At 42.8% G+C, this 11,395-nt stretch overlaps 1 protein-coding gene across 3 annotated transcripts in view; it reads right to left on the reverse strand.

Annotated features, from left to right (window-relative positions):
• Nucleotides 1-11,395, reverse strand: part of LOC148039591 (uncharacterized) — a 47,481-nt gene that overhangs the window by 19,483 nt on the left and 16,603 nt on the right. The gene's annotated exons all lie outside the window — the stretch shown is intronic.

An 11,395-nucleotide genomic window follows, 5' to 3' on the forward strand; every position in this document is an offset into this window, starting at 1 on the left:
CCAACAGAGTAAACTCTTTTTAATGCCAGGCACATATCTGACATCTTTCAACACAAGCTCTTGACCATTGTCTAAAGACAAGTATACAGTGTCAATCCCATCAATGATGCAAGCATGGTTATTTCCAAGATGCACCTTTCCATAACTGTCTGCATTGAACATAGCAAAACACTCCAAGCAAGGAGTCACATGGAAAGAGGCACCAGAGTTTACAATCCAAGTCTGAGTGACACCATCATCAACTGACAAGAGTGCATCAATCACATCAGCCTTGGTAATCTGCATATCCTGCATGTGACATACAAGGGCATCATAATCAACTACATATAATACATCAGTCTCTGTATCTGAAAGCTCCTCTATGACCACACTAAAGGCCACATTGGCCTTTTCTTTGCCTTTGGTTTCCTCAGATGCATCTATCTTATCTTCCTTCTTCTTTTTATCTGCTGCATTCTTCTTTCTCTCTTGTTCCTTCTTGTAATACCTGCAATCAGGTTTCTTGTGGCCCTTCCGACCACAGTGATAGCATGTCACTCTTTTCCTTTCCTTTGCTCTTGCTACTGTTTCTCTGTCCTGCATTTGCATTTTTCTTTTCAACCCTGCCTCTTACATTATAAGCTAAGTTGTTGCCTTCCCCACTAGACATACGTCTAATTTCTTCATTCAAGATAGAACCCCTCACCCCATCATATGAGAGATTAGGGTTATTGTTAAGTGAAACCACCAAGGTCTCCGAAGAGTCAGGCAGTGTCATGATCAAAAAGATCGCCCTCAACTTATCATCCAAGTTCAAATTTGCATCTTTGAGCGGATTTAGAATCCCTGTAAATGCACTCAGTGCTCAATTGCAGGCTTTGACCCATCCAGTCGCATATTCACCAACTTGCGCATTAAATGCACCTGATTAACAAGTGTGGTGATCTCATAGGTAGTTTTCAGCTTCTCCCATATTGCATAATCTGTATCTAAACCCTTGATGTCTGTCAAGATGTCATCAGTGACACCCATCTTAATGTAAGCCACAGCTTTTTTATTTACTGTGGCCCAATCTGCATCAGACATTAGTGTGGGTTTATCTTCCTACAAAGCATTCTCAAAATCCTTTAGGTACAAAATGCCCTGGATACGGTCTTTCCAAAGGTCAAAGCCATGACCATCAAACCGATTGATTTCCATCAAACTCTTGATGTATGAACTGGAAGAAGTTGCAATCATTTTATCACGAACGCAAGAGTAAATGCCCCTAAACTGCAAAAGCACAAGCTCAACCAGAAAACACACTGCTGTTCTTCCTCAACCAGAAATAAATCTTTGCTATTTATACATGAACCAACCACCACATGGGCAAAAATGCAGAAATTTACCAAATTCTGCACGAATCCCCAAAATTTCAGGTCTAAAATTGCATGAATGTCAGCCAATCTGACCCAGCTGAGCAAAACTTTATCAATACATGAAAAGCCTCAATGTTCCGGGACCCAATGTCAAGATATTTTACTCAAAATAGTAAAATCCTGCCAAATTTGGTCAAATCCCCAATTTAATTGAGGTCACCACACGCAAAGTCTGCAAATTTTGACCTGAATGCCACTGCCAGGCATGGACAAGATCAAATCCGAGAAAAGCCCCAAACTTCCGAGCTTGAATTCGCACAAATTTGAAATCTGTGCCTCCAACGTGTAAACTCCATTTAGAGGAAGGAGTTTGAGAGAAATTAAGAAATTTTCTGACTTAAAAAAAATGACGAGCAGGGCGTGCAACGGGGGGGGGATGTTGGGGTTGTTTCCGTTGACCCGTCGTTAGGCGTCACATTGCAGGACTGGCGACACCTGTCACGTCGGCCCGCTGATCTATGCTGGTAGCAAGTCCGCAACAAACTCCAGCCACCGTCACATTGAGCTCCATCACACTGGTCGCCAGGAACCTCACCCGTCACGTCGACTGGTTATGCTAACGACTGGTCTCCACGTCGAACTATCACCAGGTCACTCGCTGGACTGTTGCGTGCTGCCCAGGCCTTCTATCTGCCCACTACCTGTCTCCTATCGCCTACTGGTCGTCGGCTCGTCAGCTAGTCACAGCTTCCACCTGGGCCTACTCGTTGGACGTCAGCCTTGTCACGCAGTCACTCGACTGCACCTTGATCTAGAAAAGCGCGCAGAACCTTAAGCTCTAATACCAGTTGTTGGAGCTTAGCTAAGAGTGATAGAAGTTCGAGAGGAGTGAGAGTGAGTGTGACGGCTGGAGAGAGAGAGAGAGAGAGAGAGAGAGAGCAAAGTCAAGTACAATTCGATAAGAGTGTACCAACAATGTGTTGGTACACAAAGAATAAAATGTATTTATACTTAGGGCACGTAAAGGGTGCATTCACATGTACAGTGTGCGTGTACTATACACGGGGGTTAAACTGGGCCTTTATCCCAACATGGTCTCCTATCTATAAGTCTCAATCTAAGTCAGACAAGGACATTAGAAGCTCCAACATTGTATTTGTCTGTCATTTTATGTGTTTTAACACTTTGGATGGAGGGCATATTGGTGAATTTCTTTTTGGGCACTTCTGGCCATTTTTAGGGTTTTGACCCTCTTTAGGGTTTTGCCACTTTTTGCCTATATATACGCGACCTGCCCTCCCACTCTAATTATCCATCATTGATCCTTCGTGACCAACAAGCCCTCCTCCTTCCCACCTCCCCCTGCTACCATTTGGTGCCCACACTAATGCATAGAGCTGCATGTTGGGGCTGACTGTTGCAACCTTGTACCTTCAACCATCACAGTCACATCGTTCCTTCTCTCTCCTACGTTCTCTCTTTGTCTCCTCTCCGTGTTCACTTTCCTCTTTCTATTGCGCACTCTCAGATGGTATCAGAGCCATGCATGGGGGCTAGAGATTTCAAAGAGGAGCGTGCTGTCCACAACAAAACTTGCCAAGTGTCATCCTTACAAGCTGCAAACCTTGCGTTTGGAGTCAAACAGGGCAAAGCTGCCTATTTCCAGCCCTTTCTTGTTGTGTTTACCAGGGCAGATTTTCCTTTTTGGCCTCGAGCAGCATCTAACAGGCTGGGCAGCATTATTCATGCACCCAGGTGGCTTCAATCTGCACCTTGGCAGCACCACTCTACAAGATCAGACCTGCATTTACTGCAGGCAGTCCCCCCTGATGCTGGCTGACTAGCTACCAGCTGGCCGATTGCATTTATTGCAGTCGACAGTAAATAAAAATACTGAAAAAGTCAGCTCATGTGGCAGTAAAATTTGGGGAGGCAAGAAATGTCCAATAGGGTGGCACAGGCTGGGAAATGCAGAAAATAATCAAGAAACTTGAGAAATACACACTAAAATGCTAGAGCTCCCATGTCTTCGTCAAACTTTGACAAGAGCTCACAAGTGAGAGATGATAGACTGACAACACTAAAAGTGGCAAGCTAATAGTACCTGCAAAGAAGATTCTGCAATTGGAAAGAAAACAACCAATCAGAGGTGTCCTTTGGATAATCGTGGTCCATTGGGCCACCATACAGAAGAAGATGGATTGAGGCACGGTAGACAAGGGGTACTCAAAGCCGAAAGGAACATACAATGCCAGGCAAAGAGGGCTGGCTGCTGTAAACACAAATATCCAGCCAAGAAAAGAGAGGAAGAAACTTGTCTCACGCTGCCTAGCATTAGGTAAGTGGTTGTGAAGGTCAAGAGACCTAGCCTAATGATAGTGCAACAAGTAATAGATCTGTCTCATGCTGCCTAGCATAGGTAAGTGGTTGTGAAGGTAAAGAGACCTAGCCGAAAAGGACTGCAGTCAAGCCACCCTAGGCTGATTAGATGCCATTGAGCGTAAAAGGCTGCCGCCCACCTCACAAAGATGCTGCCTAGTAGGAAGGAGGCTGCCTTGCAGCAAAATGCAGTTTATAGCAAGCACTTTGGTTGGGCCAGATCATCTTTTGCAGGCTGCTCCTCCGACTTTGAGCATACTACTCTTTCGCCGGTGTTGCTGCTGCCGTTATCATTTGCAAGTTTATTTCTCTCCCAATTCCCTGGCCTGTGGAAAACCCCACACACGGGACATCGATGAATCATGCAACCCTCTTCTATCTTGGTTCATGTTTACAAATTGAAGACTGCGGTGGATGTGTGGAAGAAGCTTGCGTCTATTTACCATCACAAGACATTTTCCCACAAGATCTCCTTGGAGAAGAAGCTTCGGATGTTCAGTGTTGATAACTCTCCTTCTATGAAGAATCACATCAACAAACTAGAGGATATGCAAGAAAGACAAGATTGCATCCCTCGAGAGGATTTGATTCTACTGACTTAGTTGCCATCTCCTAAGTACGATGTTTTCTACACCAACCCTCTAACATCAAGGACCCGAGATACGCTTCTTTGGGAGGAGTTTTCACTGCTTGTCTTGGAGCATGATGAGCAACTCAAAGAGGTGGGGACTAATGGATCAAGCTCCATGAAGGCTTTTACTGGGTTTAGGGGCTGGGAAGAAGAAGGGGAAGCCCCAGGCTAAGAAACAAGAGGAGAAGAAAGATGATTCCAAGGATGATGAGAAGAAGCCGCCCAAATGCACACATTGTGGAAAGGTACTCATCCTAACGAGAAGTGCTACTAGAAGTACCCCCATTTGAAGTCTAAGGAGGGATCCAAGGATTTGAAGGCCACACTTGCTACCACAAAGCCTATCTTCGTATACTTGTTTGAGATGGAGGATACGGCACTTGCTTCTTCGAAGGAGAAGAAGCCTTTGTTGGGTGTAAAGTCCCTTAATCTCCATGTGTATAAACTTATACGTGTGTGCACACCCTCTTATTTATACCCTAACATATAAACACACTTTATTCTTTGTGTACCATGATTTGCTGGTACACTCATCTTGGGATTCTCTCACTCTCACTCTCAACCCTACTCCTGCTCCATTTCTGTCTTGCATTCCATTGCGCACTCATCCCAACAAACTGGTATCAAAGCTACGGCAAAAGTATGCACACTTCCTGAGGCAAGCAACGATCTGCCGAGTGTTTCAAGCTCATTTTCTGCTCACACAGGTCAGGTTGTCACTTCTCAAATACGTGTGCACCAAGCAAGGCAGTCGACATGTCAATTTCGACTAGGCAAGGCAAGCAATAGGTTAGTTTTGACTAGGCGGACCAAGCAATAGGTCAATTTTGACCAAGCGGACCAGGCAATAGGTCAAGTTGTGTAGGCGACAACTTTTCAGGCCGGCAACAATCAATCACAAGCAGGCGACAAATCATCGGTTGGTTCCTCACCACATTTCAGTTAGGCGTAGGCAACACAGGTCAACGGTTGGCCTTAGTCATCACGTTTCGAGCAGATTTTCTTTTTTTTTTTTTTGCAAGCAAGCCTTTGCTCATTTTGACGAAGGTTCGCGCGTGTAAGCACAATTCTCAGATTTGTGCATATTTGTACCCAAAAATTTGGCGCTTTTCCCAAATTTGATACTATTCATGCATAATAGTGACATTGGACCTGGAAATTGCAGAAATTGTGCACATTGGCCTTGAAAATTTTTGGGGCTTTTCATGTATCTATGAAATTTTGCTCAGCTGAGCCGAATTTACTAACATTGGTGCACATTTGGACCTGAGAAATTTAGGGCTTTTGCAAAATTTTGCTAAATTTACTTGTTTTATGCTCTCAGGAACATGTATTAATGTAATTGGGACAGATTAGTCAATGAAATTTTGGGGCTTTTGCTGGAATTTGTGAATTTTGCCAAATTTGATGTGTGAAATGCACATTCGGCACATTGCTGAAGCAATCTTGGTGCTGTGAGTAGTGAAATTCGAGTTCATTATCTCCCACTTATGAGATTTTGAAGAAATTGCAGAGAATTTTGATGTTTCTGAAATTTGTGTATCATTAGTGCTTTTGGGCACATATGTATGCAATACACATATTGAGCAGCTCCTATTGAGTTGATGTATTGCTGAATATCCATGATGCAGCAGTCTTAGTGATCATTTGCAGATCTAGGGTTGTTGCAAATGTATTTTTGGTGATATTGCTGAAGTGGGAGTCACCTTCCAGTGATGTATGCATTGAATATATGCTGACATCTCAATTATATTGATGAAAGTCATCCTTTCTACTGCTGTACATGTATTCGGATCAAATCTTGCTCTTATTTCCTGAAATTTTGAGCTGAAATTAGCTGAATATTCAGCCTCATATTTACTGTCATAAAATACAGCATTGGTACTAAGCACCTTGCTGAATAATGGCCACTAGTGCTTCTAGCAACAGTGACACTAAATCCCTTCTTGAAAGCAAGAGGTTTGATGGCATTGGCTTTGATCTGTGGAAGGACAGGATGCAAGGCATTTTGTTTCTCAAGGACTGTGATGATGCTCTCTTGGAAACCAAGCCTGCAGCTATGACAGACGAGGACTGGGCTAAACTCAACAAGAAGGCCATTGCATACATTAAAAATAGTTGTGTTTGATGATGTGCTTACAAACATTAAGCATCTTGATATGGCTTATGCCATATGGAAAAAGTCAATGGACACTTATGAAAACACAACTCCAATGAATCAAGTGTATCTCATGCGTAAGCTTGTCAACATGGAGTTGGATGAGTCTAAGCCAAAATTTGAGCATTTGAGTGCTTTCATAGGGATTTTGGGTCAGTTGCAAGACTCTGGTTTGCAGCCCTTCAATGATAAACTAAAGGCTATTTTCTTATTGGTGACTTAGCCTGATAGCTAGGAATTTTTTGTTGTTTCACTAAGCAACAACCCTGCTTTAACCTTTGATGGTGTTAGGGGCTCTATTCTCAATGAGGAGATCAGAAAAAAGTCCAATGGAGAAAGCAATGGTTCAGCCTATCATCTTAGAGGCACGTAAAAGAAGTCGGTTAATGCAGGAAATAAAGGCAAAAGCAAGAGTAAAAGCAAGGGCGAACAGCAGGATGTTACTTGCTATCAGTGTGGGCAATCCCGATTGTTGATACTACAAGAAAGAGCAAGAGTAAAAGCAAGGGCAAACAGCACGATGTTACTTGTTCTATAAGAACAAATAATGGGGGTGAGTATGTCTCTAATGAGTTCAAAAAGTTTTCTGAGATGCATGGCATTAAGAAAGAGTTGACAGCCCCTTATAATCTTGCATCAAATGGCGTGGCTAAAAGATATAATCGCACACTTTGTAAGAGATTCAAATGCATGCTGTCCATAGCTAATCTCCCCCAGCACTTCTAGAGAGAGACTCTTAAAACTGCAGTTCATATATGCAATCGCTCTCCCAATCGTACATTGCAAAATGGCATTCCTAAATAGGTTTGGCCTGGCAAACTTGCTTCATATGACCATTTGCGTGTCTTTGGTTGTGATACCTTTGTGCATGTTCCTATAAATCAAAGGACCCAACTACACATAAAATCCCTCAAGGGTATCTTCATGGGATATGGAGATGAGGAAGAGAGGGGTTATTGAGATTGGCTTCCTCAAGACAAGAAGATAGTACGCAACCAAGACATAGTATTTAATGAGGCAAAGTTGCTGAAAAATGCTACACAGAGCGATCTTAACAAAAAGAAAGTCAAATTTCAGTCTAAACAGCCAGCCATTCAGCAACCATTAGCTGAAGATTTTGTTCCTTTTGATGCTGAAAATAAGCAGCAACCTATTGTGCTACAACCAAAAGATAATGGACAGCAAATAGATACACAGGATGGAATAGGACAGCAAGAAGAACATGCTGAAAACAAGTTACAGCAGCAAGAAAATGCTGAAAATCAGCCACCAAGTGATGGTGTGCACATACCTGAGGATGTAGGCCCATTGCCTAACAATACAAAATCATGGGGTAAGAAAGTCTACACGTGTTAGAAGGCAGCCATAGAGATTTCAACCATCTTTGAATTGCATTTTATTGACTGATGAAGGTGAGCCTCTAACATTTAGAGAGGCACAATCATGTGAAAACAAGAGAAAGTGGAAGCTTGCTATGCAAGAAGACATGAAGTCTCTGTATGCAAATAACACATGGAAGCTTGTACCTTTGCCGCACGATAGGAAAGCTATCCCTAACAAATAGGTTTACAAGGTGAAATGCATTGATGGGAAGCCCAAGTACAAGACACGTTTGGTTGCTAAGGGGTATACACAAAAGGAAGGCATAGACTTCTAGGAGGTTTCTTCACCAGTGGTAAAGATGATTACGCTCCATGTTTTGTTTGCTCTTACTACATCCTTGGATTTTGAGTTAGATAAGATGGATGTGAAGCCTGCTTTTTGTCGAGAAACACGGATTTAGAGCTAGTTAGCTATGGTGGAAGCAAATCAAACATACAATACATTATCAGAATGAGGGATTGTACCTCAAGTGAATTAGGTTCCAAGATAGATTAACTTGGACTCATAAAAACAATCTTGAGTAACTCAAACTGATAGTTCCATTGTATTGAAATGAGTGTCAAGTACATGCCTTTATAGCTTTCTGGATAGTACCACTTTTCCTCTCTGTGCTTATGGGATTTTAGACATCTCTTCCTAAAGCATACATCATTGTCTCTCTCTCATATAAAGCCACTTATGGGCAAGCCTCTTTTGGGCACCACATCCAGCCTCTACGGGCATTCATGTTAAGCATCATTTGCTATTCTCAACACCCCCCCTCAAATGATGAGTTCCTACCCTTGCTGCCTTTTGCCCCCCCTGCATGTAAACATGGACCAGGAGACTAGCTCTTTGGTAGCCTAGTCAAGTTAAGGCTTGAAACTTTACATCTTAGTTAGGGTTTTACATCCACTATGGGAAACAAGATCTACTAAGGGAGATCCACTATGGGAAATTCTTTGTTGTCAACAACAGAAAGTATCTTCTTTGTGCTTCTTTGGCACTCTTCATTGTGCTTCTTATCCCTTTTGTTGGTGCGTGGTACTTCTCTTTTTGCTTCAATCTTCTTAACACAGTTGTTTTGCTTCGTGCTTTTACAAGTGAACATACTGATTGGTACATGGGCTTGGTTTGACAAACTCTCATACATGAGATAAATTTCGGAATACACGAATTTTTGGATTTTATTTGGCTCAATGGATAGACAATCACCACAAGGTGAGACTCTTTTAAACGCAGCTTTGGAGGTGGACCAAGAGAGGTAGGAATAACTAAGATCCCATCATTCGTTAGAAGTTCATTCAAAACAACACGAGCTTCATTCCGGACTTTAAATGCGTCCGCTACAAGCTCAGAACTTGTTTGTATGGCAGCATTCACTCGATCAAAAGTTCCAGGGCCCAAAGAAGGCTTCACACTATTGGCCCACTCTTCATGATTTGTCTTAATCTCATACCATTGAAGCAACTGCAGTGCATTTCTCAAAGAGTTCAAACTAGAACCACCGCGTTCAGCTTTCTCACTATCTACATCTGCTTTGAATCTTTTAAGGCTTGGGATCTTGGATGATATGTACTGTCCAAGCTTAATGCGGGTCACAACTTGCCTTCCGTATGTACTTTCCACAGAATTAATAACTATTGGCATTAGCGTGTCCTCAGCATTCAAGCTCAGCCTAAAACAATCATTGGCAATGAGCACAAGCTTTGGCTGCCTTGGTTCAGCATAAGGTTGCTGTAATAAGACATGGCCCACAGTGCGCAATACATCTGGGTCCCTAGCAAACCAGCCCCACTGTGTCAAAACTTTGTGGCATAGGAACAACACCAATACACGATACAGCTCCATGGGATGGACGGTGTCACAAGACTGTGACAACTATTACCTTTTTGCTGATTTCTTTATTACTACTTTATTTGGTTTTTATTTTTGGAAGGTTTCCTCTTGAAATCTAAACGCCTGAGTTGCATGGCCAGTATGTGAAACGGACAGGAATGTCCAGTGAGTCAAGACTAGACAGTTAAGGTCCCAGTACAAGTCTGGAAGAGACTGATGGCACTGTAGATTGACAAGCCTGGAAGAGACTTGTGAAAGTGTATATGGACAAGTGTGTTGAAGAACTAGCCTGGAAGAGACTAGTTCAAAGTGAAGATGGACAAATCTGCAAGAGATTAGTCCATGTGGGGTCATCAGTGGAAATTCACTTTCAGTTGAGCTACATTGCAAATTTGGATGTAGCCATAGTCTGCAAAGATGGTCAGAAGACTAGTGGGGATGCAATGGAAGCAGCTCCTAAAATTTAGGGAGTTACTATTTTTGGACCCCAAAATCTGTTCGCGTCATTATCTTCGTTTTTGCACGAGGATTAATTCTCTGGTCTGTGCCGAGGTCAAATTTTGCACCGATCATGGAGAACTTTAGACCGAAAGGTTTAAGAAGGAAAATTGTTACATGTATGCCATGTGTCACAATTTGGGCATAAATTCCCAAAAGAGAGAGAGAGAGCAGCACAAAAACGAGTTTCGATGCATGAGGGGCAGATTGGAGCATGGAACTCATGGGGGCTGAGGGCAGATTGCTGCAAATACATCAGCTATGGAGGGTACTTCTTCATCTCTGACTCATGTACAGAGGTTGAGCTTGCTTCTCGTAGGTCACTCTCTCTTTATCTGAGCAGATGGATTATGTACAGTGTTGTGGGCTGATCAAATGGATCATGAACAGTGTTGTGGGGTTATGCACAATTGCGGAGGCAAGAGCCTCTTGAACAGGTACAGGGTTTGCTAATTGCATTCCCAAGCAAATACTTGTGTGGAAAATGTTGTTTTCCTGAGATTTCTCACGTGAAATTTCGCAGGATTCAAAGGTGGCCCATAAGGTGTGGGAGCCCGCTGGCTACGCACGCAAGTGATTGGCAGGTAAAACAAGGCCCAAAACAGGAAATTACAGCCTGCTGTATATTTTTGCAGGTTTAGGTTTTTGGACATTTTTGGTGTCTATTTGCTCCAGAAGCTTCAAGGAAGCTCCAGGGACACTGTACATGTATTTTGGAGCAGTTTAAAGACAAAAACCAGAAAATTCAGTGTGCTGAATTTCTTACCAGGCACTTCATTGAGTGTGTTTAGGTGTATGGAGGCACCTATTGAGTAGGGATAATGACCAGGTCAAGTTGTACTGCCGTTATGCTGTCGAAATCGGGTTGGAACTGTGTTTCCTTCTCCACTTTGTACAGGGACAGCTTGTAGGCAGGTCATTGTGGGATTATCCCTTTGTTAATGAATAAAGAAATACCGCAAGGGGAGCCTGACTTAGGGGCCAACAGGGTGTCTGTGTCGCAACAGGAGCATTCTAGCTTCCTGTATTTCTTCTTGGTTCTGTGTCTTTAAGTTCAGGTAAAGTGAGCGATTGTGAATTGGGTGAAAGCATTTATATATTTTGGTTGTACACTACCGCCCTTTCCAGTGAACAAGCCGGTTTCATGGTTCCATTGCCGGGATATGAATCACTTTTTCCCTAAAGAGTGAG

Source organism: Lygodium microphyllum, chromosome 2 (genome assembly GCF_053477565.2).
Source record: "Lygodium microphyllum isolate KBCC chromosome 2, Lygodium_microphyllum_v1.1.10, whole genome shotgun sequence".
NCBI lineage: Eukaryota > Viridiplantae > Streptophyta > Polypodiopsida > Schizaeales > Lygodiaceae > Lygodium > Lygodium microphyllum.